General features: G+C 54.4%; 1 long non-coding RNA gene across 1 annotated transcript; it reads left to right on the top strand.

Moving 5' to 3' along the window:
* The first annotated feature begins 235 nt into the window (after positions 1-235).
* On the top strand, positions 236-21,522 carry LOC134521757 (uncharacterized). The gene is made up of 7 exons (XR_010072864.1): positions 236-618; positions 761-838; positions 3,000-3,139; positions 6,263-6,355; positions 7,181-7,309; positions 12,392-12,541; positions 19,114-21,522. It is a non-coding gene; the product is annotated as an uncharacterized LOC134521757 (long non-coding RNA).
* The last annotated feature ends 6,124 nt before the right edge of the window (positions 21,523-27,646 follow it).

Below are 27,646 nucleotides of genomic sequence, written 5' to 3'. Positions count from 1 at the left end.
GACGTGTCTCCCAAAACGCTTCCCCTCATGCCGCTCCACAAAGCTCGCACTGATGTCCGCGTGGATATTGTCAGGCCCAAAGTTGCTGCATTTATTTAAGGCAAAAGATGTCTTTAGCGAGGTCATCTTTGTGGGAGAGTCGCCTGTGTCCATATCTGTGAACACCAGGGAGAGCAGTGCTCTGATTTTTCCCTACCCCTATGAAAAGGTGGTTGTTGCCTGGAGCAGCCAGAGCTTTGGTACTTATTAGAGCAGTTCTGGCCAGACGTTGCATGAAGAAAAGCTGCGTGGTTACCCAAGGGATAACTCCTTCAACAGCTCACAGCTTACCTGCCTTTGCTGTCCTCAGAAAAGAAAGACCAGGAGGGCAAGAGAAGAAAGAACCTCCAAAGAAAAAAGGGGAAGGAGCTGCACTTGCTGAGTTTGGACAATCTTCTGCCAGTAGGAGCAAGTCAAAAACTGCTTCTCTGTGGTGCTCATCAGGGGATTGTTCATAAAGCTTGACCTGCGTTTCTTCCTGGGCCTTGGCAGATCGTTTTTCTCCACTTGTCTTATGAAAAGATGAAGACTGCAGTCCTGGAGCTGGACGAGACTGTGCTGAGCACTAGCGCGGTGCAGGTGAGTTTCTGAGCCTGCTCTTTCGTGTAAGGGTGGGAGAGGCGCGTAGTCAGAGAGCTATTTGTACCCTGCATCTCTTGGGCTTCGCCCCGGTGCCGGTCCAGGCAGCTCCATCCCACTGGTTTGTGCACTTCTCTTGCAGAACTTGCTCAAGCTGCTGCCACAGGTGGTGAAGCTCAGAAAAATGAGTATGGCAGAGTATGAGCAGTTTGGGGTTCTGGTAAGTGACTTTTCCTCTATTCAGACAAACAGATCACATCAGCATCTTCCCCTAACAGAAAAATCGCGTTTTTCACTGTTTTGTTCCTTGCGTGATGCCCCACTCCGCCTCCCGCTTCATGCTCCTTGCAGCATCTCTGTGTTTTCTCTGTCCAATGTTGCACAGAAGATGATGAGAGAGACACAGATTTATTCTCAGGACCTGGAGCTAGTGGTAAACATCAACTGCAGCAGTAAAAGTTCCATTTTGGGGATGTTGGGAGGGGGAATAAATGGGAGAAAAGAGAGCAAAGGGAAAGGGAAAACTCCCCAGAGGCCACCTGGGATGAGAAACAGCAGGAGTCTCCCTGAATAAACACTTTCTCCAGTGCATTCCCTTAAATACTTTTCCTGCAGTAACTCTTTGGACACTTCAGGTCTTGCTCAGTCTCCCCATTGTCAAGTCCTTAGGCTGAGAGTGTGGATTGGAGCAGGCTTTGATTAGGTGCAGGTGTTGCAGCGCTCATTGCCCATTAAGCTTAGCGTTGCCCATCCTCGGGTGATGTTTAGTGGTTGCTTTAATGACCCTTGTCTTCTATTGTTGCCTGGTGAGGGCCTGGGTACCAGGTCGCAGATCAGAGCACAAAGCAAGGGCTGGAAAGGGCTACCAAGATGCTGAGGGGATGGAACACCTCTCTGATGAAGAAAGGCTGAGGGATTTGGGTCTCTTCAGTCTGGAAAAAAGGTGACTGAGGGGGGACCTTATCAATGCTTATCAATACTGAAAGGGTGGGTGTCAGCAGGATGGGGCCAGGCTCTTTTCAGTGGTGCCCAGCGACAGGACAAGGGGTAATGGGCACAAACTTTTGACCATGGGAAGTTCCATCTCAACATGAGGAGGAACTTCTTTGCTGTGAGGGTGGCGGAGCCCTGGCACAGGCTGCCCAGAGAGGTGGGGGAGTCTCCGTCTCTGGAGACATTCCAAACCCACCTGGACACGTTCCTGTGCCACCTGCTGTGGGTGACCCTGCTCTGGCAGGGGGATTGGGCTAGAATCACAGAATAGTTTAGGTTGGAAAAGACCCTTGGGATCATCGAGTCCAACCATCAACCCCACTCTACAAATTTGTCCCCTACACCATATCCCCTAATACCACGTCTAAACGACTCTTAAACACATTTGGGGATGGTGACTCCACCACCTCCCTGGGCAGCCTATTCCAGTGTCTGACCACTCTTTCTGTGAAGAATTTTTTCCTAATGTCCAGCCTAAACCTCCCCTGATGCAGCTTGAACCCATTCCCTCTTGTTCTATTGCTAATTACCTGTGAGAAGAGACCAGCACCAACCTCTCTACAATGCAACCTCCTCTCAAGTAATCGTAGAGAGGTTGACTAGAGGATCTCCAGAGGTCCCTTCCAACCCCAACCATTCTGTGATTCTGTGAAAAGGAAGATCAGCTCTCCCATCAGTGGTAATTAACTATTCTATTCTAATTGCTTCCCACTGCAACAACCCAGCACAACAGGCCTGGGCTGGGGGGTTGATTTGAGGGAGATAAGGGAGAGGCAGGTTACAGCAGTGAGGACTCATCGTCAGTCTTACCCCTGGTTTTGTGAGCCCTTACACACTTTTAAGGAAAATAAAACCAATAAAACCAAGAAGTCTCCTCTGCCTGGCCTGTCTGCTGCACACCCTGTCTTACGGTAGGGATTTATTTCTGTAGGATCCTTTTCTTCCTCGGCCTGCTTCCTGATGATGCTTTTTAGCATCCTTATGACCAATCAGTGACAAATTTAAATTCTGCACTTAATTTGTCAAAAAAAAAAAAAAAAAAAGAGGCTATAAGTGTCTTTAACCTGCTTGGACAGCAGGAATTCTCTTTGGGCTGCTTAGTACTAACTTTATTACCTAAGTTTCCAAATAGTCTGACTCAGTTCCTGCAGATAAGGCAGTTTTATCGTCATGCTTTGGTTTGGGGAGAGTCTAAGTGAGTAAATTTTGGACTTGGTGGATTTTTAAGTTCCAAACAATATCTGTCCTTCTATCTGTGTTCTGGAAAATCTACGGTTCCTGTTCTTGTTCCCTGCAAACAAGCTTGTATAAAGTGCGTGGTTTGGGTTTACATCCCCCCCCCCGCCCCCAACACACACACATCCCTGTTTTGTTTTTTTTTTTTAAAGGCAAGAAAATAAATGAAGAGCTAAGAGCTCCCTATTTGTCTTCCCCAAGCACTTTGAGACGGTCTCAGCTGTCCTATTTTTGAGACATAGGAGAAATCTGATGTTTGAAATGCAAAAGCATCTGGTAAAACTCCAACAGGGTAAGTCATTTTCTCCTGCCACGTTTAACTCCAAAAAAATAAAGATTTGGCCATGCAATGCCTGGAGGAAACTCCCATCAGGAATATTTTATTATTTTTTTTTTCCCCCCTTTCTTCAGTGCAAGAAGTCTTCACGTGGTCAGATCTAAAAAAGCCTCCTTTAGCAGACCGGTTAAGTTTTCACAAGCCCGTTTAGCCTTGCCGCGGGATAACGGGCAGGGAGAGAGCGAGGTGGGGAAGGGGAAGAGCAAGACCCCAGCTCTGATGAATCCTGCACCGAGGAGGACTCTCTAGGAGTTAAGACTGTGACCTCAAATGAGAGCTCTGCCACTTGTCAGAAACAGGGGAGTGGAAAATAAATCTGATCTTGTTACTACACTGGAGCCTTTATAAAGTTTGAGAATCATAGGATTGCCTAGGTTGGAAGGGGCCTTTCGGATCATCTAGTCCAACCATCGACCTAAGACTGACAAAATCCATCAGGCAGGATGCCTATTTCTGTATTTTTTTTTTTTACTGTTATTGATCAGAGTACCATTTTTACAGTTAAGATGCACTCAGGGCTTAGAATGACCTTTTCCGGGAAGGATGATGATTCTGACATTGCTCAGTCTGTTTCTGGAAGCATCTCCTCCTGTGCCCGGCTGCGTGTAACCTGTCTGGTATCTGCAACCTCAACTTAGTCTCCTTCCTTCTCCTCCTCAACTCCTGGGTAACCTTCGAAGCCCAGCCCTGGCCATGATAATGTACGCTCAGTCTGAGGTCTTCTAAAGAGGGGAGATGTAGATGAGATCTCGGGAAGAAATTGTTTGCTGTGAGGGCGGTGAGTCCCTGGCCCAGGTTGCCCAGAGAAGCTGTGGCTGCCCCATCCCTGGAGGGGTTCAAGGCCAGGTTGGCCGGGGCTTGGAGCAACCTGGTGTGGTGGGAGGTGTCCCTGCCCAGGGCAGGGGGTGGCACTGGATGATCTCTAAGGTCCCTTCCAACCCAAACCATTCTGTGATTCTGATTCTCCTTCCCGATAGCTTGCCCGAGGATGGGATCTGAAAGAAACTGTTCCAGAGACAGAACCTGCCTGTTCAGAAAATCGTTCTGGTGGCTGTAACAGGTTGGGAAGCAGCACAAGTAATGAGCCATTGTTTTTCAATAACTGCCTGTATTCAGTCGTGTGAGAGTCCAAAAAGGAGATGGTCTCACCTAACAAGCTGCTTCAGAGACGTGCCTGTGCTGCTGCAGGACCCTGTGACACAGACGTGCTCGGTGACGGTCCCACGAGACTCAGCAGATCGGTGCTCATCTCGGGCAGCATCTCTTCATCTCTGCTTAAACATCTTTCTGCGTTATCCTCCCGCTGATTCCTGTGCTTGTCACTGTGTTGGGCTCTGGCTCAGGTCAGCAGGAACCAAATGCTTGATAGCTCTGAAGTCTGGGAGACCGTAGGCAACGCTTTAATGCTTTCTGCGTTTAATCCTCCACATGGGAGCTGGTGACAGCAAAGAAAAAGATTGCTGCCTGCCACTCCTCTTGCCTGCATCCTGCACCTCCTCGCTTACCTGCAGAGGCAGCAGGCCTCTGGCACTAAGACTTAATTTAATTAGTTTTTTTTTTTTTTCTTCGTAGAGTGGATCTGAGCATGATACGGTGCGTGGGCTCAATCTCTGCAGCTAAAAAGAGGAAGTGACGTGGGGGTCTCTGGGGGGGGATTGCTCTAGGGCAGCCTGGGGACTCTGGAGTGGGTCTGGATAGAGCTAGAGAAATCAGCTCTCTGCAAGGCGAGGGCTTTTCCGTGGGCAGTTTGGGGAACTGGATAGTACCCTCTGGGTTTATTTCCCAGCTACCTGCACGTGGCTAGAAAATACACCCAGAGGATTTCCAGGACCTGGGAATACCTGCTGGCGAGGCTTCCCACGCCTTTTGTACCATCCTTTCTGACCAGTTTTTCTCATGACCAGCTCCGAGACACAAAGTCCTGGGATCAAAAGCGATCCCAGTGAAGGCGAGACGTTTGCTGTGCCTTGGGAAACAAGGCTTGGGATCTCGGCTGCTCTGAACAAAGACAGTTTTGGCTCGTTGCTGTGGCTGCAGAGCCTGAGGCTGCATCCCAAAGATGCCTTATTTGCGGCATTACAGTGGAAGCCTTTTTCCTATTAGAGCTGCGGCCGCGTAGGGCAGCGAAGGAAAGAAACATGGATGAAACGAGCGGATGCGATGCGTGGAAGGAAGGATACCTATTGTTTTGTCCTGTGATAAAAGGCTGGTGGTGCTGAGTCAGTGTCCAGGGAGGAAGGAAAGCAGGAGGCAGCAGCAGGATGCGGGATGCAGATGTATCCGTCACCCGGAGAGAGGACGAAAGCTCTGCTGAATACCTGACTGCTGCCCCCGCACACCCCCCGTGCTCTTACCTGGTCTAATATTTACCTTTGGCTAATAAGCCGCTTTCTAACGTAGAATAACATTTCCAGTATAGCTCCATCCCTTGTCCCCGGCTGCTGGGCCCACCCCGCTGTGCTGCACTGGAGTTGGGCTTCACGGCGCCTTCGCACCTTTCTCTGGAGCTGTCAGCCTTTAACTGGCTTCAAATGACGGGTCCAAAGTCACTTTTTAATCTCGTTTTGGAGACTGGAGATTGCCGAAGCATGCAGACTTTTTCTGTTGTGTCCCAGCCCTTACCAAAATACTAAAAATTTAAAAAAAAAATAAAAATAAAAAAAAAAAGGAAAGCAGAGCCTTGGTGTGGTGCCTTGGTATGGCTCGGTTTGTGTTTGCACCCACCCCATCTGCCCGGGAAATGCCCATGAGGGTGTGTATGAGTGAGTTGTGCCCTTGGTCTGAGCACATCCAGGAGGAGAAAGGAGCATATTTCCCAGGAGATCCGCTGCCGAGGGAGCGCTGAGGCGTTGCCTGAACCAGCTGATTGTCAGTGCGCGGGGGCGATTTGCCTGGGTCTAAACAGGGGGTGAGCCACGCTTCTGGCAAAGGTCAAAAGGCATTTTTGGGGAGTACATCTGGAGTCCTGATGACAGTTGCGGAGTAGAAACTATGCTCCTGCTTAAAGCAAATATTTTAGGAATGTCCTTCTCTGTTTTTATGTTGGGGTTTTGGTGGTGTTTTGTTTTTTTTTTTTAGTGTCTGCTGAGAACTTGAAGAAAAGCTTAAACATGACAAAAGAAGAGAGTCTGAATGTGCAGTGTAACATTCCGAACTTTCCAGCCAACACGGGTAAGAATGACAAATTTGGGGGGGGGGGGGGGGGGGCGGGGAAATGACAATATCCTTTTGCTTTTAGCAAGAGAAACGTTTCAAAGTGGATGTGAGCTGTGGCAGAAGGCATTCATGGATCTCAGCAAAGTTTGGAGAGGGATAGAGCCGAAGGGCCCATCACGTGGGAAGAGGCATTTCTGTCGTGGTGTGGACCGCGGGGTGTTCCTCTACAGCTGAGGAGGGGAGGGGGGGGCGGATCTTGGAGTGCTGCAGGGATGCTGTTTGCCGTCAGCAGGGGATTTCTGTCATTCGGAGCCTCCTTGATGGCTTTGGACAAAGGGATTGCTGCTCTGGTCAGTTGTTGTCTAAAAGTGAGCTGCCTGACTGTGTTCCTCCAGATTCTGGGCTTCAGATTTAGATGAGATCTCAGGAAGAAATTCTTTGCTGTGAGGGTGGTGAGCCCCTGGCCCAGGTTGCCCAGAGAAGCTGTGGCTGCCCCATCCCTGGAGGGGTTCAAGGGCAGGTTGGACGGGGCTTGGAGCAACCTGGGCTGGTGGGAGGTGTCCCTGCCCAGGGCAGGGGGTGGCACTGGATGATCTCTAAGGTCCCTTCCCACCCAAACCATTCCATGATTTTAAGACACAGTATGACGAGTTGCAAGTGACGTGCTCAAGCATGGAGGGCCTCTCTGCAGAACTGGGTGTTTCCCTCACTGCCCAGATCTACAATGCTTCTTACTCCCCCTGTTCCAAAGAGGGACCTTAACTGCTTTTGTATGTTTCCCCCCCACCCCCACCCCAGCCATCCTGTCGCCCCGAAGCAGCTGTTTCTCTTGTTCTGCAGGAAGCTGTCACGGAGAATCCAAAGCGGCATGAAACAGATGATACACCGTGCAACGCTGGCGAAGGAGGAGGCAGAGAAGAAAGGCCAGGAGTGACAGGAGCAGGGAACAGCTGGTAGACACGGATGCAGGTACGAGATGCAATAGGGTGTTTGGGACAGCAGAAGTTTTGAACTGGATGCAAAGCCCTAATAATAACGTGTGTGGAGGGCTACAGGTGAAGAGAGAAATGCTCTGGAGATGGATTCCCAAGGATGGAGGCTTGGGACAGCATGAGTGACGTTGCTTTCTGTTTCACTGAGGGGATAAGTCCTGAGAGCAGCAGTTTGCAGGTTTTCCTGGAGAGCTTTCAACATAAATGTTGGACAAGCCCCACTAAATCCATCTTCAGCGAAGTGCAATGCCTCCTAAGGTGCAGAGAACTTTACCAAACCTGGGGGCCTTCTTGAGAGCCTTCTTTGCCTATATAAAAATGCAGCAATTTGCATGAAACACACAAAAGCCTGTTCAGCGGTGCAGTCCCGCGCTCCGTCTCCTCCCTTGTTTCCTTGGGAGGCCCGGTGGGTGCTAGAGTTCCCCCCATCCCAAACCGTGATGCTGTGCTCTATTAGTGCGGGAGTCTGGCATTAGGCTCCTCTCTTCCAACCACACACTCCTCAGATTTCTTTGCAAATGTGTTTCAAAAGGGGGGGTGGGAGGGGGAGAGACCATAAACGATCTTAGGAGCTTTTCCAGTGCTGTAGCCTGAACCTGGGAGTACCTAAACCAGTGGGACGGGCTCTGTGGGATAGCCTTGCCATGATTGCATGGACTCGGGTGCCTTATTCGTCACCCCGTCTGTGCCCTTACCTCTGAGCGCGCGCGTCCGATAGCAGGTGCTCCTGCACCACGGCTGCACTGCTCTCCGGGAGCAGAGTGGACCTGTCATCCCTCCCTTCGCCGGCTGAACAGCAAAACCGTGTTCCCATGTTGCTGTTGCCCGCTTCCCTTCCCAGCTCCATACGTGCTCAGGGCCAGGGGCGTAGATCTAACCCTGTCACTTTGTACTAAAAGCGCCATTTCCTTCCCCTTTTTGCAACGTTAACTGCTACATTAGGATGTTCATGAGTTGAAGGTTGGAAGCCTCCTGACCTGTAGCTACTACAGGCGCAGACCTGAAAGCCCACGCAAGTGACAAAGTAACCTGTCTCAGCGGTTGCGGCTGGTTGGAATTCCACCTTCTGCTTAGTCCAGGAGGTTTAACGTGACTCTGCGAGTGCCCCCGCGCTGTCCCCACAGCGTGGGCTTTCTCCCTCAGCCTGCTCCCCGCTGCCGGCTGCATTCCTTGCTTCCAACATATGGATTCAATTACTGTCCCCCTTCTCCCTCTTGATTTCCTGCCTCTTTGGGTTTCCTGAAACGCATCCCCTCCTCCTGGCAGCTTCAACTCCCGCAGTGAGATGCTCTGCAAGCTCTCACATTCCTCCCTCTCTCCCTCCCTCCCTCCCTCCTGCCGCTTTGCTGCCTCTCACAAGGTGGTCCCAATCCAGAGCACGCACAGAGGACGCTGCAGCCCCGCGCTGTCGCTACAGCTGAGGCCAGGAACCTCAAGGGCTTGGCTTTCCCCAGCTTCACTAGCCAGCCCACTAAATGCATGTTCAGCGACTGGCAGGGCTGTGTCCCAGCTCCTCTTGACAGAGGTCCCCACCCTGCCACAGCATCATTCCTAGATCACGCTCCGGTTTTCAGCCAACTGCTTCATTTACAAGACTTCAGGCATTTTTCCTATTCCCTTCGGAGGCCGTGGGCTTTCTGAGCCTCTGCGCTTTGAAAAGGAGCATCAAACCGCTCTGGGTTTCTCCTGGGTGCTGTTTGGCTTCTTTCCCGGTCATCTACTCCTGCAGAAAAGCCGCATGCCCATGGCTTTGGCCTTTAAAAGCGTTTGAGGAGGAGGGGAGAGGGAGCCCCATCTTCTCCATCGGTGGTTCTCTCAGCCCCTGCCTGCTGCTCGGGGGGGCAGGCGCTGCAGCATTGCGGGGGTCTGGAAATCTGAAGAAATCTGAGCAGCTTCAAGGGGCAGGGGGAGATGGAAACGGTTAAATCACGCAAACGAACAAGTTAATGATTTCCATCCCCTTGCTGGCATGTTTTAGTATTCGGAAGGGGGTCTGGCCAGCAGCTGTGCCAGCAATTGTAGCTCAAAAAGAGTATTTTCTTTCTGTGTCGGCTTTCATCCGTGGCCCCTTTGGATTCCCCTGACTCCCACAGATGCCAGAGTTTCCAGGGCTCCTGCTGCTGCGAGTCCCTCTGACTGTTTTCCCTCCTCTCCCCGGCGATGGAGTTAGATGATGGCGGGGGGGGATGAAGATGTTTGCTCCTTGCTTGCTTCCTGCCCCCATCCTTCCCCAAAGAGAGGAGAGGCTTTTTCCCAGGATCCAAGCGATACAGCAGCACTTACAAATGGAAGGGAAAGCTGCAGCTTTGGACCCTCTGAATCCAGGAACGTGGGGGAGCAACTTAGGGGACAGCTTGGGAGAAGATCCAACAAATAAATATCCGTTGCTGAGCAGTTTTGCAGTCAGCTTCAGATGCAAGAGCCTTATTATACAATTAGGTTTACATATTGTTATATATATGGCTTATATATAGTTATATATTGTATAATAACCCGTATTATACTAAGCCTGGACACTGTGTGTCCGGATTCTCTCACCTAAGGTCACTGAGCCCCAGCAACAGGCACACGGGAATGGGTTTTCCCTGTGGATGTTGTTTTAGTTTCCCCTCAAGGGATGGTGCTGGTTCTGTCCTGGACCACTTCCCCCACGAGGACCAGTAACTCCTCGGCGTCTCCTGAGTGCCAGAGCCCTGTTTGTCCAGTACCCGGAGAGCCTTTTGTGGGATATCAGGCTTTCTGGTGCCTTCTGCTATTGCAAGAATGGTGGAAGCACGGAAAGGGAAGGAAAGGCCTGAACTTCTCAAATCAGGTGAAGTATGAAGGGTGTTTAGAAGTCCCTTGAGTCCACTAAAGCTGGAGGGGAATAAATGAAGCGCAGAGGTGAGGCAGGGACCCCAACTCCCAATGTCCCAGCATCCTTCCCCAGCCTGCCGGTCCCGTTGTCTGGCTTGGGCTGGGTTCAGTCTGAAGTCCCCGTTGGGCCACTGCCCTGTCTCATACTCAGAGACCCTTCGCAGCAGCCCAGACCCTTCGCTTGGGCTTGGTACAAGCTGATGAGTGAGTGTAAGGAACTAGAAAGCTGTAGTAGATGCCAGTGGCTTTCTGCTATCACTCAAACCTGCCCTTAAAACTTCGAGAGCCCCTACAGGTGAATTTAGACCGGTTTGCTCCGAGAAAAGCACCTCTGCCAGGCAAAATCACAGTGATGGGCACTGTGTCCTTCCTAGGAGCCCCCTCAAGGCTCCAGCGACCTGTGGGGTGTATACCTGCACCCTCCATCCTTACAGCCTCCCTTCACTAGCCCAAAAGCCGGGGCTGGTAGCCATGTTTCATGCCCCAGGCATCCCCCCCAGCATGCTGCTGCTGTTCCTGCTCCTTTCAGCTGTGTTTTTGGGGTGCTGGGTGCCACCAGCTCTGCCCCGGCGTGGGCAATGTGGGTCAGCTTGGTGGGGGGGTTGCCGGCAGGTGGCAGCCTGTGCAGGCAGCACGGGCGGGCTCTCGCAGATGTTTAATGGGATTTTATAGCTCTGGGTTTCATCGGGAGCTGTTGTCACGGTAACGGAGATCTGCAGAGAGCCCCGTGCATTCGGTGTTAACCGCTTCGGCGCCGCGCCGATGGCCGAGGGAGGAGGCGCAGGGCAACGAGCAGCCCCGGGAGGCTCCTCTTAAAGGCTGTCACAGAATCACCGAATTGTTCGGGTTGGAAGGGACCTTAAAGATCACCTATTTCCAACCCCCCTGCCCTGGGCAGGGACACCTCCCACCAGCCCAGGTTGCTCCAAGCCCCGTTCAACCTGGCCTTGAACCCCTCCAGGGATGGGGCAGCCACAGCTGATCTGGGCAACCTGGGCCAGGGGCTCACCACCCTCACAGCAAAGAATTGCTTCCTCATCTCTCATCTAAATCTCCCCTCCTTCAGTTTGAAGCCGTTACCCCACGTCCTATCGTTACACTGTCGTTGAGTGATTTGTGCCCGGAGCTCGCAACCTCCACCTGGCTTTGCAGAGGCAGCAGGAATGGGCTGTTTTATTTAGGACTGGGGTTTTAATGGCCTTTTCAAAGCTGCTTCTGTGCTGTTGGAGCACAAAGCTGTGCCCCAGAGCAGTGCAGGGGGGGGTTCCGTCCTCTGCCCGGGTATCCTGGCCCTCGCGTTTGCAAGCTTCCCACACAAACAAGAGGAGACAGCAAGTGAGGACGGGTGCAGGTCTCCCAGGTTCCCACTGGGGAGGGGGGGAAATGTCTGACCGATGCCTTGTCCCAGTACATCTCATCCTACGCTGTGGCTTGGACACCTCCTCTGGGACTGTGGCTGGACAGGAGAGGGCACCGGAGCTGCACTGCCACTGGGATGGTGGCAGCACATGTGTCACGCCTGCACATGGCTCCCCGAGGGGTGACATCCCTGTTGCTAGGGAGGGTGAGGAACTGAGGCCAGGCTAATCTCCTTAGTGTCCTGAGCACCATCACGAGAGTGAAAGGGAGATTAGAGAGCAGGGTGGCATTAGCAGCCCAGGCCGCTCATTGGAGAGGAGCAAGGAGATAACTGAGCCAAGCAGAGACGGAGAAGACCCTGGGGGAGATCAGCAAGAGGAGCTGGAGGGGCCTCCATCAGCAGCAAATAGCCCAACAGCTGGGATCTCTGAGGAAGTGAAAGGCTTTAGACAACATGCCCCAAAATCCTGGCGGAGCCGACCCTACTCTCTCCTCCCCCAGGAGGAAGGTGTTGCCAGGCAGTCTGGATCCTAATCCATTCCCTGCCATCCAGAGCAGGGGAGGTGGATGCCTTCCCCCACCCCCGTCGTATCTATGGGGCATGAAAACTTTCCCTTGAAGCATATACAGAGGGGAGAGAAAACCACTGAGAGACATGGAGGAACAGGACGTGGGGTATTTATTGTCCCTTTCCACCATACAAGAGGCAAAAGATGCGATTTTCTGTAGCAGAGCAGGGTGTGAGGCTGTTGCTCACAAAGCTTCCATGAAGGAGTCCAGATGCTGGGCTCCATTCCCTGTTCCTGCCACGTGGGTGTCACGGGGTCCTGTGTTTTCTTTGCAGGTGGCTAACAGGGCTGGAATGATGGATGTTTTACAGGAAGCTTTGTAGTCCAGCAGCCTGTCCTGACGGAGCAAGGGAGCGTGGCGGGGGAGGTGCTGCTCACCAGGTTGTGTCACCCCGCACTTCTTCCCGCAGGGAGCTCCAGGGCTGGTAAGGGAAGGAAAAAAAGGGTGCCTACTGTTACTACTTGGTGTTTGTTCCTTCCACTCAGCTGTCAAGGAAACCATGGCATGGTTTGCATACCCAGCTGGTATTGCTGCAGTTGCTGACGTGTTACGTCCTTTTAATCCATATCCAAAATAGCTTCCCCACCCCTCCATGAGTGCTGGCTTACGTAGCACCTTCCCCTCTGCACTCCCGCCTGCCCTCGTCTGTTCTCCTGCCCAGTGATGATGACCAGGATGCCAGATTTTTTCTAAGAATCATAGGATAGTTTGGGTTGGAAGAGACTTTTAAAGGTCATCTAGTTCAACCCAACCCCCCTGCCCTGAGCAAGGACATCTTCAACTAGATCAGGTTGCTCAAAGCCTCGTCCAACCTGGCCTTGAATATTTCCAGGGCATCCACCACCTCTCTGGGTGACCTCTTCCAGTGTTTCACTGCCCTCATTGTAAAAAATGTCATCCTTATACCTAGTCTGAAACTATTCTCTTTTAGTTTAAAACCATTGCCCCTTGTCCCGTTGCAACAGGCCCTACTAAAAAAATCTTCTTCTGGGCTGAGGAAGCAGAATCGTAGCTTTTATATGCATAAGTTAACACAGGGCTGTTACACTCCTGCCCAAAGGCTCACAGAGATGGAAGGAGTCAATTAAGATATATGTGGGTACCCGCGGTGCCAGAAACTCCAGTAAAAGATAGTGAGAAGGGGCTTGCGCCATGCTAGAGGCAGAAGGAAGAGAGATCAAGAGAGTTTGGAAAAGGAGACAGCATAGCAGCAGGTTCAGAAATGACAGGGTTTGAGAACAGTGGGAAGGAAACGCTAGAGCAGCTGAAAGTGTTCCCTGTACGGGGGATCCTGGGGAGGGGGGATATGATGTGCCCAGGGTGGAAAAGAAAGCAGAGAAAAGCAGGACCCAAGGTGGGAGTGAGGAGTCATGGTGCTAGAAGTGGCCACAAGCCAGTGACCAGACCAGAAGAGTGGGGGAGGAAGATCTCTCAGCCAAGCATTTGGAAAAAGAAAACCAGAGTAGAGATGTAAAAGAGAGAATTCTACAACTTTTCAGTCTCAAGTATAGGAGGAGAAAGGTCAGGAGCAGCACAGAGAGAAAGCTCCAGCTCGGTTTCAGCAGCCTGCAATAGCAGTGGGGTCTTTGCTCATATTTTACATGCAGAAAGGGGCTGGGATTTAAAGTAATGGGCTGTTCTGCCTTTCGGCCTCAGCAGGGTCCAAGGCTAATGTGTGGTTAGTGTAGCCTTGCCACCCTGTCAGACCCTGCCCAGCTTGGTGTCTGCCTGGCAGACGTGTCTCTTGTGCTGTTGGACCTGCAGGGTCCCTGTAGTCCTCCACGGGTGATGGGGCCATGGCTGTGAGCGGCAGCAGCCCCAAACCTGTAGGTATGGGAGTACACAGTATCGGAGTACTGCATCCAGCTCTGGAGCCCCCAACACCAGAAGGACACGGAGCTGTTGGAGCGGGGCCAGAGGAGGCCACAAAGATGCTCCGAGGGCTGGAGCCCCTCTGCTGTGAGGACAGGCTGAGAGAGCTGGGGGGGTTCAGCCAGGAGAAGAGAAGGCTCCGGGGAGACCTTATAGCAGCTTTCCAGTATCTGAAGGGGGCCTACAGGAAAGCTGGGGAGGGACTTGCTACAAGGGCATGTAGTGATAGGATGAGGGGTAACGGCTTCAAACTGAAAGAAGGGCGATTTAGATGAGATATCAGGAGGAAATTTTTCACTCTGAGGGTGGTGAGCCCCTGGCCCAGGTTGCCCAGAGAAGCTGTGGCTGCCCCATCCCTGGAGGGGTTCAAGGCCAGGCTGGATGGGGCTTGGAGCAACCTGGGCTGGTGGGAGGTGTCCCTGCCCAGGGCAGGGGGGTGGAACTAGATGATTTTGAAGGTCCCTTCCAACCTAAATCGTTCTATGATTCTACGTATAACCACAGCACCACGTGTGTTCCTGTATGCTGCCTCAGCTGTTGGCGACGGCTTGCCCTGTGTCCCATTGACATCTCCCCAACTTGGTTTCACCCCTCTGGCCCTTTCTCCAGAGGAACACCATGTGCTCTGGTCACAGGAAGCTCTCCTGCTGTAATCGAAACCCCAGGGGGATGCTCGCTGCCTTCGCAGCCATTTCAGACCCAGCTTCCCTTGGAGGGGGAGGATTTCCCTTTCCACACCTGCAAAAACAAGGGGCGCTGACTCACTGCCTACAGGGTGCGAGGGCCAGGAGGGCTCCCTTTATGGGGGTAGGAGCAGGGGGGGATCCCAGGCACGTGAGCCTGACCTCTGCCTCTCACCGAGGGATTTCCTTCCCCTGCTCTCTGGCTTTTCCCCTTTTTTTTTCCCCCCCTCTTTTCAGAAGGTGATTTCAGTACGGTGTCTGGCGCGGTTTAACCCCGGTGGGCACCTAAACACCACCAGCCCCTTAATGGCTGAACACCTGCCTGCCGATGGGAAGTGGTGAATGAATTCCTTATTTCGCTTTGCTTGCACGCTCAGCTGTTGCTTTACCTGTTAAACCTCCTTTATCTCAACCCTTACCCTTCCAATTCCGCCCCCCCATCCCACTGCGGGGGAGTCAGCAAGTGTAGGGCTGAGCTGCCCACTGGGGTTAACCCACGCCAGGTCCCAAGCCTGTACTGGTTTTGGCATTGCCACGTGGTGCCCTCAAAGCGTATTTTTATAGAGGATCCTGCCAGAGCTGATGCTTCTCCGAGTCATCCTCCCCATAAACTTCGTGTCTGATGCTTTGTGGTCCCCAGGCGATCTCCCAGTGGGATGTATTGTCCTTCTCCGTCACCAGTTGTCAGGACAGTTCTCCATCCCCTGTCACGGCTGCCGAGGAAGACGGGAGCTCAGCGTGTGAGCCTTGTCAGCTCTGATCTCCGACTCCCGTCCTGCCCAGGCAGCTGTGTCTATTCAGCCACGAGCAGCTCTATCCCAAGACTGTAAAGAAATGGGAAAAGCCACCAGGCTTCTGCTTAACAGCTTAAAGGACCCGTTGTGGGGGAGCGAGGTCAGCGAAAGGGGAGTGCTGCAGCCAGCTCGTTGAGAAAGGCGTGCGGACCATGGCGGGGTACGCACACAATAGCTCAGTGTCCTCCTCCGCCCTGGCTCGGTGCTTGTCCTACCCTCAGAGCATCAACTGGATGATTCAGAATTGGGTTGTGGTTGAAGTGACTCAAGCCATGTCCTTTTCTGTCGCCTCGACGTCATGCATAATGCCATCTGCTCCCCACCACACGGCGAAGCGAAGGCAGAAAATCGATCACAAATCCATCACTGCTGGCCCAGGCATCCAAAGGGAAGAGAACAAGGGTTTAGCTGGATGCGAGGGGCCTTCATTTCTCAGGATGAAGCAGTGGTGCACGGGGCAGACAACCTGTCCCTCAGGCTGTTGCAGGGTTTGTGGGAGGGAGGAAGATGCTCATATTTAATCCAGGTGGTGCTAACACCAAATGGTTCGGTAGCAGTTTTTACTGATGGGTGCAATCCTGCCAAGGCAAAAATCTGTGTATCGTGGGCCGAAGGCAGCAATTTCCGAGTTTTCCTGAAATGTTTTGCCAGTCCTCTGTAATGCCACTGCAATCTCAAATAGGATCTGCTGGGGATGACCAAAAAAAATGTATCTTTAGACATGGGTTTCCAGCCCAGCTATCCCTCGGTCAAGCCATAAATACTCATTGCTCAAAACACCATTAATGGTCAGTAGCTCCATTGTCGTACTGTTGATGAAGATGACTTGAGGAGCAAGTTGATGAAGCCCACCTGAATTTCCAAAGGGGTCTCTTGCAGTCTCTTCAGGGTCCCCTAAAGCAGCTAAGCTTTAGCTTTAGCATGACTAAACCCTCTATTTACCAGGCTAAAAGGGGGGAAACAAAATCCATCAGGAAGACCGTGAATAGTAGGAATATTTCTGGTAATATTTCAGTATAAAAAATAGACCAACTGTGAAGGGCTGCAGAAAGACCTCACCTGGGTGCTCGGTGGCTTATAGCATCTTGAAGTCTTGCCCTGCGCCTTTCCCTTTTCTCTCCGTGGGCAGGGGGCTGCTCTGAGCCGATCGCTGCCGCTTGGAGCGAAACACAGGGTGCGGCGGGTGTCCGTGGCAACGTCAGCCCAGTGCTGTGCAGGAGTTAAACTCCCAAATCCCCATTCGAGACCCAGGAATCCCTGGGAAAAGAAGGAGAGGGAGGAAAAGCAACCACAGCAGCGGCTTTTTTTGTCGCTTTTAAGCGTGTTGTGCTGCCTGCAGTTCTGGTTCCCCTGCTTGCAGGGGGACATCATAAGCTAGAGAAGGCACAGAGGGTGTCAGCAAGGATGACTGGGTAGAGCTGGCGCTGCTTAATCTAGAAAAGGGGCATGAAAGAGGCTTATGAAATTATAAACCAGAGATGTGTCTCTTCCGCGAGGGCTTGAATGAAGCCGGGGGGACGGAGGGGGACATGCTTAAATGCCAAGCTGTAATTTCACAGCCCTCCTCTTTACAGGATGTTGCAGATGCTTACGGTTTACACAGGTTAAAAAAAGCAACCGAATACATTTTTGGAAGACAAAGGTGGGAGGATGTGAGAAAATTGACTGGCTGAGAAAGATGAGAGAGTGTTAGTGGGGGTGGGAGGGAATATTTGGGACCTGCAAGGAGCGGAGGTGGAGGGAGGGAGGGAGGGAGCCGTCTGCAGGGTTCGTGCTGTGTTGGGAAGGGGTTTGGCCCCGGGGAAAGAAAGACAGGCTGCAGGAGGAGGAGGACGGCTCTGCCCCGGGGTAGCGAGAAGCTGCTGCTGTGGGTTGGGGCTCAGGAGAGGGGTCGGGGGATATGGGAGAGCCCGGGGGGGAGAAGGGGCTGCTGGATGAGAAGAGGGTTTGCAGAGGAAGGAGGACAAGAAGTGCATTGAGTACAGGCTCCTGCTTTCTTTCAGCTCTCTCTAGTTCTGCTATGGTCCAGCTGGCAGCTGGGGGGGACATCTCTCATCCCACCCCCCGCTCCTTTCTGCTGTAGCCCCGAGGGGATCAGTGCACAAAGCCTGGCAGCTCTGAATGCTCCCTGTGTTGTCTGTGCAAACCGAATGCTTCATCCCCGCGCGCTGCCGGATGGAGATGGGAGAGCAGCTCTCGGGCAGCTCTGGTGCAACCCAGCAGCACTAACCTGAGACCACCCAGAGGGGCTGCCCCAGCAGCAGCACCCACACAAGGTCCATACACCAGGGTCCAGCACCGAAAATTGCCCACCCTGCAGAGGGGACATCTTGCCGGCAGATCTGGAAGGGAAGGGAGATGGTCACTGCCCGGGTTTGGAGGCTGTTGGTTCCTTCCCGGCCAGGCTCTGTGTGTGATCTGCGTGCATCAGACCTGCTGCGCACAACAGAAGTGTTGTCCCGTCCGTCTCCCACACACAGCCCACGTTTCTCTTCCTTTTCTAGTTTGGGGGGGGGGGGCGAGGTGAGGGACAGACCCATAAGTGATGTCTCCTGCCCGCTGTGTCGCTGGTGAAATGGACACCCCATGGGGCAGTGGCTCGAAGCGGGGCAGGGAGAGGCAGATAAGGCAAGGAGAGGTGAGGGGTAGTTTCAGGGGTGCACCAGGGCATGGAGAGGGTGAGAGAGGGGTGCTGGGTTTCTGATAGTTATTTAACAGAGTCTCCAAAAGGCTTTTAAATCCCGCACAGAAGCCTATAGCTTGTTTCTGCACAGTTTCGTGTGTCTGGCCTTGGTGTTTGAGGAGCTAGGGTGACAGCACGAAAGCTTTTCAGTCCTGAAAGAGTTAATTTCTCATGCCTGCAGCGCCTGGGCAGTAATTCAGCTGCGGCTTTATATTCCCTCTTCCTTCTGCCGTCCCCTCCCAATCATAAAAAATACATCTTCCCAGGCACTGAAGGCAGGAGCTTGCGCAGGCAGCGCCGCGCGGCTGTGCTGGTGCCTGCCCCAGGGTAACCTGCCCACAGCTGTGCCAGTGCTCAACCGGCCACGCTCGCCCCGTGCCCTCTTCCACCCAGTGCCCCGGTGCCAGTCGGTGCTCAGAGGCTGCTCTAATTTGAGCGTGGCGTCATGAGCTGGATGAGCTCAGGCTTTAAGTTATAAAGGGCTTCTTAAGGGTAGGTGCTGTCTGAGCCCTGTTACTGGGGCACCAGCACTCGGCTGTGTCTGGAAGGCAATGAAGGGCTTAAATGGATACAGCCAAAGCGCAGAGCGTGGGCGAACTTGGGGGACTGTAATCCCCTGCGAGAGCCTGGCACCATTGCTGTCTTCTCCCATGGGATGCCCAGGGGCCTCTTAAGGAGGTTATATCCTGAGGTGTGGAGTCCCATTTGGGTCGTGATGTTGCTCGTCAGGGAGCTACGCCTGCACTCTGGAGTTGGGGCGAAGACAGGCGGAAGCCTGAACCCTAAAAGTAGTGCATTTTTCAGCCATGGACCCCATGATGGGAACTTCTCCATTCCCTGGTGTCCTCAGGTCACAGGTAGCTCCTCCAGCCCAGAGGACCGCTGTCCCCAAGGAAGGTGATCTGTACCAGAGCTGGCCTGGAGGTGCTTCTCCCCCATGTTTTTAACAACACCTTGTTTTTAGAACCAAGCAGGACCCACAAAGCTGGGGAGAAGACAAGAGATGGACACATCCTTCAGGAAGCCATGGAGGTCATCAGCTACTCAAGCTAGACGTTGCGCCTGGACAAAGGCAGAAACTGCTGGACCTGTGAGAGCTTTCAGTAAGTAAAATGGTTTAATTACAGGATCTCTGTATGGCTATGAAGGGTAATTTATTATTCTTCTCACTCTTGGGGGTGTTTGTGCTAGTTTTGTGTCATTCTAGCTCTCCTGTCCAATATTTGGTCTGTCTCTGTAGGCAACTGAAGGGTCAAAAGCTTCAGCCAAGGGGAGGGACATGGTCTGCAGTTCCTGTGGTGGAGCAGACTGGGCAGAAAGGCCACAGCCCTTCCTACACATAGCTCAGTGTTGGGGTGCCAAAGCGGGGACCCCAGGTCTCATCTTGCAGGGTGCTGGCTCTTGGTGCAATAGTTTACAGTGGGAACGGCTCTGCCCCAGCTTGTGGCTTCCAGGCGTTAAGTTGTTTTCTCGTTCTAATTTAACATATTTGTAACGTTGGTGTAATGGAGCAATCCATAACAGCCCAGCATCATCTGGCACCGGCGCATAGCTTGGCTGCTGTCACAGCCCTGCAGGAGGAGGCAGGGTGATCCCAGCCCAGGTAGGAGCTGGGGGTACCAGGAGGGTGGAGAAGGAAATAGGGGGGCTGGGAATGCTCTCAGAGAGAAGGCAGGATGACACCCTCCGATGGGGGAGAGCCACCCAAGGAGGGATGAGCCAGCACAGGCAGTACAGCAGTGTCTGGGGTCTTGCAGCATGGCTGGGGTCACCCAGCACAAGGCAGGCTCTTTTCTGCAGGAGCCTGTGCCTACCCATGTGCTGCTGGGAGCACTGGTCCCTCCTGGGGTCATGCTGAGCCTTTGCAGCTTTTACTTTTAATGTACTTTTATGTTCAATAACAATACAATTCCATTTTTCATAGCATTTCGAGTGTTCCTGGGGCATGTTATCACATCACGGATTGGCAGGGCTGACAGAAAGCTGGGAGAGCCAAGAAGAGCTTGTGCCCCTGTGCCAGGTCAGCCCAGCAGCCCCGTGTGGCACGTGGCACGGCCACCGGTCCCCTCACAGCGGCGGCTGCACTCGGCGGGGCTCTTTGTGCGGGGCACGATGCCTGCTCCCTGCTTCAAATGTGCTTGGTGTCTATTATCTCGCTCCCATCCCAGGTGCTCGGCTCCGGCATGCAAACCCAGCCGTGCATGAACCGGAGAGAATAACAGCGAGCGAGCGGCTGCAGATGGGCCCTTGGGAAGAGGTCGGTACGTGCTTGCGCGCGAGAGCTTTGTGCTTGAAAGAGAAAAACGCTGCTTGTAGGAGGGGAGAGGAGTTGTTCTTGTTTGGCCTCAGGCAGGATGGTCAGGCAGGATGGTGCTGGCGGTGGTCCAGGCACTCCCCACACACACACCTGGGTGACCAGGAGCCCACTACAAGCAAGGCTTATCATAGAAGGGTTTGGGTTGGAAGGGACCTTGAAGATCATCTTGTTCCAACCCCCCTGCCATGGGGGGTTGGAACCCGCCTCCCGTTAGAACACCTCCCATTAGAATCATAGAATATGTCAGGTTGGAAGGGACCTCTAAAGGCCACCTAGTCCAACCCCCCTGCAGTGAGCAGGGACATCTTCAACTAGATCAGGTTGCTCAGAGCCTCATCCAGCCTGGCCTTGGATGTCTCCAGGGATGGGGCCTCCACCACCTCTCTGGGCAACCTGGGCCAGTGTCTCACCACCCTCAGTGTAAAGAACTTCTTCCTAATGGCTAATCTAAACCCGCCCTGCTCTAGTTTATAACCATTGCCCCTCGTCCTGTCGCTACATGCCCTTGCCAACAGCCCCTCCCCAGCTTTCCTGTAGACCCCCTTCAGGGACTGGAAGGGGCTCTGAGGTCTCCCCAGAGCCTTCTCTTCTCCAGGCTGAACAACCCCATTAGACTAGGTTGACTCCTTCCCCTGCCACCCGCCGGCCCCTTGTCCCGGGGAAGGGATGAGGGAGTCAAAAAAGGGCAGGTAGGACAATTCAGGCATCAGTCCCTCTGCCTCATCGATACCGAGGGCATCACGGGGCTTCTTGCAGGGCTGGGAGCTGCGTTACCCTCGGTCAGGGTGGTGGTGGGCTCTGCACGCACACGGAGGAGTTGTCTTTGTGCAGCCAAATGCCCATGGCTGCTGCTTTTAGCATCCCCGGAAAGCTGCAAAATGAAAGAGAAATGGGGATACGTGAGTTGCACCCAAGCCAGCCTGGAGCCTTGCCTGAGAGCTTTTATTTTATGATAATGGTTCCTTTGATTTAAAGCCTTTTTTCATGGCTTCGCAGCTGTGGGCAAGTGACGCTCTGGTAGCATCGTGTTACCATGGCAGTTTTTATGCACAAAAGATGGAGAAATAAACTTTTTTTTTTTTTTGTAAAAAAATGTGATCTTGAGTTTCTTTGCCTCCACATCGTAACTTTGGTGGTGGGGAGATGAACTTTGAGCCTTGTGGCACTGAGCGGGCACCTTGTCCAGGTTGGGAGGAGCTGCTGGGGAGCTGGAGCAGCATCACAGCTGCCTGCGGTGGGTTGAATGCTGCCACCACGTCCCAGGAGGAGGCTGCAAGTCCTGTTCCGTGCCGAGAAAATCCACATTGACAAACCTGGTCTGGTCCTTGGAAGCCCAGATGTGGAGTGGGCTCTGGGGATGCAGGCGTCCCCCTGCCCAAACGTCACCCGAGCTGAAAGCCAGGCTGGTGGGAAGCTGGTGAGGACAGGAGCCACTGTCACCATCTAAATACTTGCCATGATGGATATTCCCCAAGGATAAAAGGGTAAGCAGAGCCCTGGTCACACTGCTTCAGCTGCTCTTGTCCCCAAAAGTGTACATACCTATGTGGCAGGTCTGTGACAGCAGTGTCCCTTCTGGTGACCCCGAGGAGGGGTTCTCCTGCCCTTCCTCCCACGTGAGCAGCGCCAGCCCGGTCACCGGCTGAGTTTAGAGGTCGACCCGGCCAGAAATCGGCCAGGCTGCAGCTCCCTGCTGCTCTGCTGGGATGAAGGACACTTTCTCCCAGATGGCCACTTCAGAGGAACAAATGCTTCGCCACATGCTGGTGGCCCTGGCTTGGTCTGGGAAGAGTTTGTCCTTGTGACTGGTTCTGCGCATGGGGCTGGAGCTGAGGGTGAAAGGCCGCACCCTTCACACGTGGACAACCGAGCCCGGGCTGTGTTCCTCGTCCTACGGCCAAGCACACGTTGCAGCAGCTGTTTTGCTGCTGAAGTCCTGCTGGCATCTCATGGTAGGTGCCCCATGGAGCATCCGAATCCCTCCTCCCGTTCCCCTTTACCCCCGGCCTGCAGTGGAGACCAGTCCCTGCTCCCCTCCTTGCCACCCTGAGCTTAGAAAGGTGGTGGTGGGACATCACCGAGGGGGTCCTCAAAATCCCGTGGAGCTGCTCCAGCCCCTCCTGCTGCAGCGAGCTGCCACCAGCATCTCCTCCTCATCCTTGGTCCTCCTCTGTGCCTTCCCTGTCTCCCCACAGACACAGTCTTGGGGGGATGTGCCCGTGAACCAGGCCTGTGTCCCAAAATGTCCCTGCCTCTTCCCCAGCCCCCTTTCTACTCTGAGGTGTCCCTGTTGCTGCGGTGGACACGAGACGGGGCCAGCCAGCTGGAATTAGCTCCACAGGGCTTTCGGGAGCTGGTCCCTGCAGGCATGGACACAGGGGACTGCCGAGATAATTTAAAAATGAGGGCAGAGACCTGATTATTGTCCTAGTTTGTGTCAAACCTCAGCTCTTTTTTTTTTTTTTTAGCAGCCTTTTGATGAGCTCGTCAATGACAAGTTGCTAACTGGGGAACCGGAGGCCCTGAATTGGGGTAGTGGGACAGGGAGCGGGGTCTCCTGGGGCACCAACATGGCTCAACGCACCCGCGTTGTCCTGCTAAAATGGGGAAAGAAGAGCTGTGATCAAATAATTGCCTAAACCTGGCACTGGGCCTGACCAGACCGACCGGGGGGATGGCGCAAAGCCAGGCTGGGGTGGCTTCAGAGAGGCCACGGGGCTGGTGCTGGGGTCGGGGGTGGGGACACCCCAAAGCTCTGCACGACCAGCAGAGACATCATGAGCTCCGGCGGGGAGAAGTGCCACATCGCCCCGGGGTGCTGCAGCAGTGGGGGAGGATATCTGGTTTCTAGGGGGTTTTATTCTGGTTTTTCTGAGGCACCCACCAGCGTCGTGTAGAGCAGCAGGCTCCAAAGTTTTTTATTCCACACCGCCCCCCCGCCCCCAGCATATTTATTGATTTATAAATTACCTACATGTACTACTGGGCTAACGTGTTCATTGCAAGGCACAAATTAAACCAGAAATTAAAAAAGGATTGGGTAGAGATTTTAAAAAGTGCTATTTTTAAAGTATTTTTTTAAATTTATTAACAGTACAAAAAATATTTTCTTCCCACACTCCAGGGGGCTGTCTCTTACACCCCACTTTGGGGACCATGGGGTCGGAGGGAGCCAACCCGGCCCCTCCCCATCTGGCACCCAGGGGCCTCTCCTGTCTCCCCACTTCCCGCCCCCCCGGACGCTGCCCCACACAAAGCAGCTTTGTCTGCCTCTTCCTCTTCCTCTCCTCCCATCTGGCTGCTCTCCCTCCCTGGCGCCTGTCCCATCTCCCTCTGCAGAGCAAGGACCTTCCTTCCCTATTTATCTTGGGGGAGGGGGTCCAAACCCCCATTGCAGCTCACAGGACCCCCCCCCCCCCGGGGCTGTGCCTAGGTCCGGAGGCGATGGGGAGGAGGATGGCAGGGTCCCCACCCCACTGGCCCTGACACCCTGACGTCCTGGGGACCAGTTACGCAGCTGCCACTGGGGTGAGCGGTGGACGTTGCTCCCCAAAGCTCTCTGGAGCCGGGGTGGCATGACGGGGGGGCCCTTTCCCTCTGGCATGGCACGGCTTCACCAGCTGCTTTCCCTTCCCTGTGTCACAGGGCTGTGTCACTCGGGGTTCACCTGGGAGGGCTCCCCCCGAATCCCATGTGTGGGAGAGGAGGGGAGGTCCCTGGGATGTGCCTTTGCTCCCCGGGATGTGTATTTTTCTCCCCAGCCCCAAAGTGGTAGCAGCTTCCAGACTTTGGCCAGTGGGATGTGCCTGTCACCATGCCACCCACATCCCTGGCCCCTGCAGGGGGGAACATGCCCCAACACGGCCATCTCCAGTCCCCTTCCTGCTCCCAGAAGCTCTGGCCAAGGCCTGGGTGGTTTGGCTCAGCATTGATGCCCACTTACGTGGAAAGGGTGCCAAAATCCTCCTCCCCACACTGGGCATGGCCAGTTTCGGCATGTGCAGAAGGGAGATGTGCCAGGCAGGCAGTGCTGAGCACGGGCAGCCCCTGCACGCTGCCAGAGGGACATTTTGGCTATGAGTGGGGTTTTTGACTTTATTTTTCAGCTGGGGGGGTTCCCAAAATGCTGCCTCTGCCCAAGGTCCCTGGGGGCTGGCTGATGGGGGCTGAGGGCATCCAGGAGGGATCCACAGCCCTGCCTGGCTGTGTGTCCCCAGGGACTCCCTGGGACTGGTTTTGTGGGGCCAGCACTGGGCTCCGGGGCAGTGGAGGGGTGTTCCTGACTGCAGAGGCAGCATCAGACCCAGGGACCAAGTGGGCTGGCTCCTCCACCAGCAGCTCGGTGACACTGACCCTAGCAGATCCCACCCACAGCATTGTAGGACCCCCAGCAAGTTCCAGCAGAGCATGTGGGCTCCCGGCGGCGGGGACAGCAGTGTCCCCTTGGAGCTGAGCCCCTCCAGCCACACCGTCGCCGGTCAGCAGTGGCTGCAGCATCTCCCCACTCCACCCAGTTTGCCTTTGTCCCGCCTGGCATCTTCTTCCTCTCCCTGCCCTCCTTTCTCCCCGGCTCCATGACTTCAGGTTTTGGCTGTCACTGCCGCCGGCTCCCTGGGACCGAGCTCCTCTGGCACCCGGCCACCAGCACGGCCAGGGCGAGAGCTCTGCCCCGCGGGGAAGGACGGACGCACAGACAGAGCAGGCTCCAAGCAGCTCGTGCCACTGCATGGCAGAGGCCACCACGAGGTCGCGCGGGCTGCAAAAGGGCAAAAATCCCACCACGTCCTGTTTTGCCTGGAGGGCGGCTGAGGGCTGGCCCTGCTCCTCTGCGTGATGGATGAGCTTTTGGCAGCCACCGAGCCCCGGCGGGAGCGGCAAAGGGCAGGCAGTGCCCTCCCTCCACCCTCTCCTTCACCTCAGTCACAAGGTTTCAGCCAGCAAAAGGCAAATTTTATTCCGTCTCCGCACGCTGGGCTTAAGCTGTTTAAAAAAAAAAATAAAAAATAATAAAATCCAAGTGTTGGGAAGTGGATTTATGGAGCAGGAAAGGATGCGGAGGATGGTGAAACATCTCTCGTTCCCACCTGGGAATGTGAGGCTGTGAGAAGAGCCAGCTGGGTCAGGGGGATATAAAATCCCAGGGGATGTTACGGCGAGGGGCTGGGGGGGGGCCGGGTGGCATCGGGCTGCGGGAAGGGCTTTCCCACCACAGCACCCTGCTACGGACACCCGCTCTCCACGCCTGCCCCCTTTGTACCTGCTGCCCCAGCGAGTCCCTTTTAGACCTTTTCTACCCCGAGGTTTCGAAGTGCTTTTTGCCAGCCTTGGCTGCCCTCCCCGCTGATGTGTTTATGGGAGGAGAAGCATCCCCCCCCCCCCCCCCCCCCGACTGCCGCCAGCTCCCCGGGTTTCCTTCTGCTTGGGACCGGCTCAAAATCCAGCTGCAGGCTCTTGGCAGGGGAATGCACAAAGCCCCATTTAACCCCGGAGCTGCCAGTGTCTGTGTCAGACATCCAGAGCTCCTTAGGGGCCCCAAAGGAGTAGGCGAGAGGGAGCTGTGTGAAAACTCGAGTTTTTTGGTGATTTTTTCCCCCCCACCCCCGACTCTTTGCTGGGTGAAGTCATGGCTGGAGGAGCTGCCTTGTGGGACTCGGCCCATGACCACAGCCTGATGCCGAGGAGCACGTCAGTGGGCAGGATGCCAGCTCCCCACCCAGCCCTCCCCAGGGCCCAGCGACCATGGGTCAGCGCCGCTCACAAATCCAGTGGAAAACTTGAGTTTGCTGAAGTCCCCTTTTTTTTTGTTGTCGTCGATGATGTTTTGCTTTGGTTTTCAAGGTCAGCTGGACAAAAAAAAGTGACTGCTGTGAACAAGGGCCCCACAAGCTGGTGATGTAGGGCTGTCCCTGCTAGCAGCATCCACAGGGTCCTTCCCCGCCCCCAGGAGCTGACAGTGAGTTGGGGACAATGCCCAGGGGAACAACGGGAGCTCCAGCCCTAGTGTGACCTGTTCCTGCACCACCAAGGGCTTCTAGCTCAGCTGCCTGTGGGGAAGCCCAGGGCTCCTCTGGTCCCATGCCACGGATGTATCTGGAAGGGTGACAAGGGACAGCAGGAGTGGGAGGAAGAGGCGTTGAGCTGCTCCCAATGACGGGGGGTAAGAAGGAGATCAAGAGGAGCAGGAGCAGAACGGAGCAGCAGCAGGAGGGCACCAGGGTGGAGGAGGATGCTCCTTCTGGCTGTTGAGGGATGTTTAGATCATCCCAGCACGGACCCTCACCCACCTGATACCCCCACCCGGACCCAAGGTCCCCCTCTGCTCACCGGTTGGGCCACCTCAAAGTTTGCTGGTGAATATACAGCACACCCCACACGCAGCTGGTTTGGGGTGGGATACAGCCACTCACCACCCCCAGCAGCCAGCACCAAGCACACAGGTCCCACCCCAGCCACGGAGGCCCTCACTCCCCGCCATGGCTGGAGGTGAAAGACGTCCCCCTCAGCCCCGCCAAACCTGCTCACTCACTCCCATCCCACATCCAGGATCGTCCCCTCCTTTCCAAGGTCAAGCCTCCCTTCCCAGGAGCAATGCCTCTAATTCCCAATGGCCACTCAGCCTGTGAGCGGCTGCTGGGGCTTGGTCTTGTCACCTTCTTTATGTCCCTTTTGTCAGGGCTCTGACTCAGGCTCTGTTTGTGTTGGCCTCCCTTTTCACGTCACCTCAGCTCAGGAAGCTCTCCATCAGCTAACCATGCTGCAATGAACATGTTCCCATGTCCCAGTTAATTAGCAAGGCTGACTGGGTTCCCTTCATCAGTGCTAATTGGCCAGGTTTGTATCTCTGCGCCTTTCCCTTCCTGGTGTTTGCAGTGTCCTTGGGTGATTTTAGTGCAACAGAGAGGAGAAATAAAATGAAACTAAATACACACCCTCACACTGCCTACATCCTTACACTGACACAAGCAGCTGGGGACATGGGGACACCGCGGTGCCAGGGAGGCTGTGGGCTCCTGAAGCCAGACCCACATCCCACAGCTCTGCAAAGCCTCTTTGGTCCTCTCCAGCAGTGGCCGTCACCTGGCCGGGGGACCCACAGGCCTGACTATCCCCTCTTCCTCCATCGGCAGCCCCCATCACCCTGCTCCAGGAGCCGGGTGGCGTCACTGGCAAAGGAGGCGGC

This window comes from Chroicocephalus ridibundus, chromosome 11 (genome assembly GCF_963924245.1).
Source record: "Chroicocephalus ridibundus chromosome 11, bChrRid1.1, whole genome shotgun sequence".
NCBI lineage: Eukaryota > Metazoa > Chordata > Aves > Charadriiformes > Laridae > Chroicocephalus > Chroicocephalus ridibundus.
The sequence above is the reverse complement of the archived record's forward strand: the minus strand, read 5'-3'. Positions and strand labels throughout refer to the sequence as shown.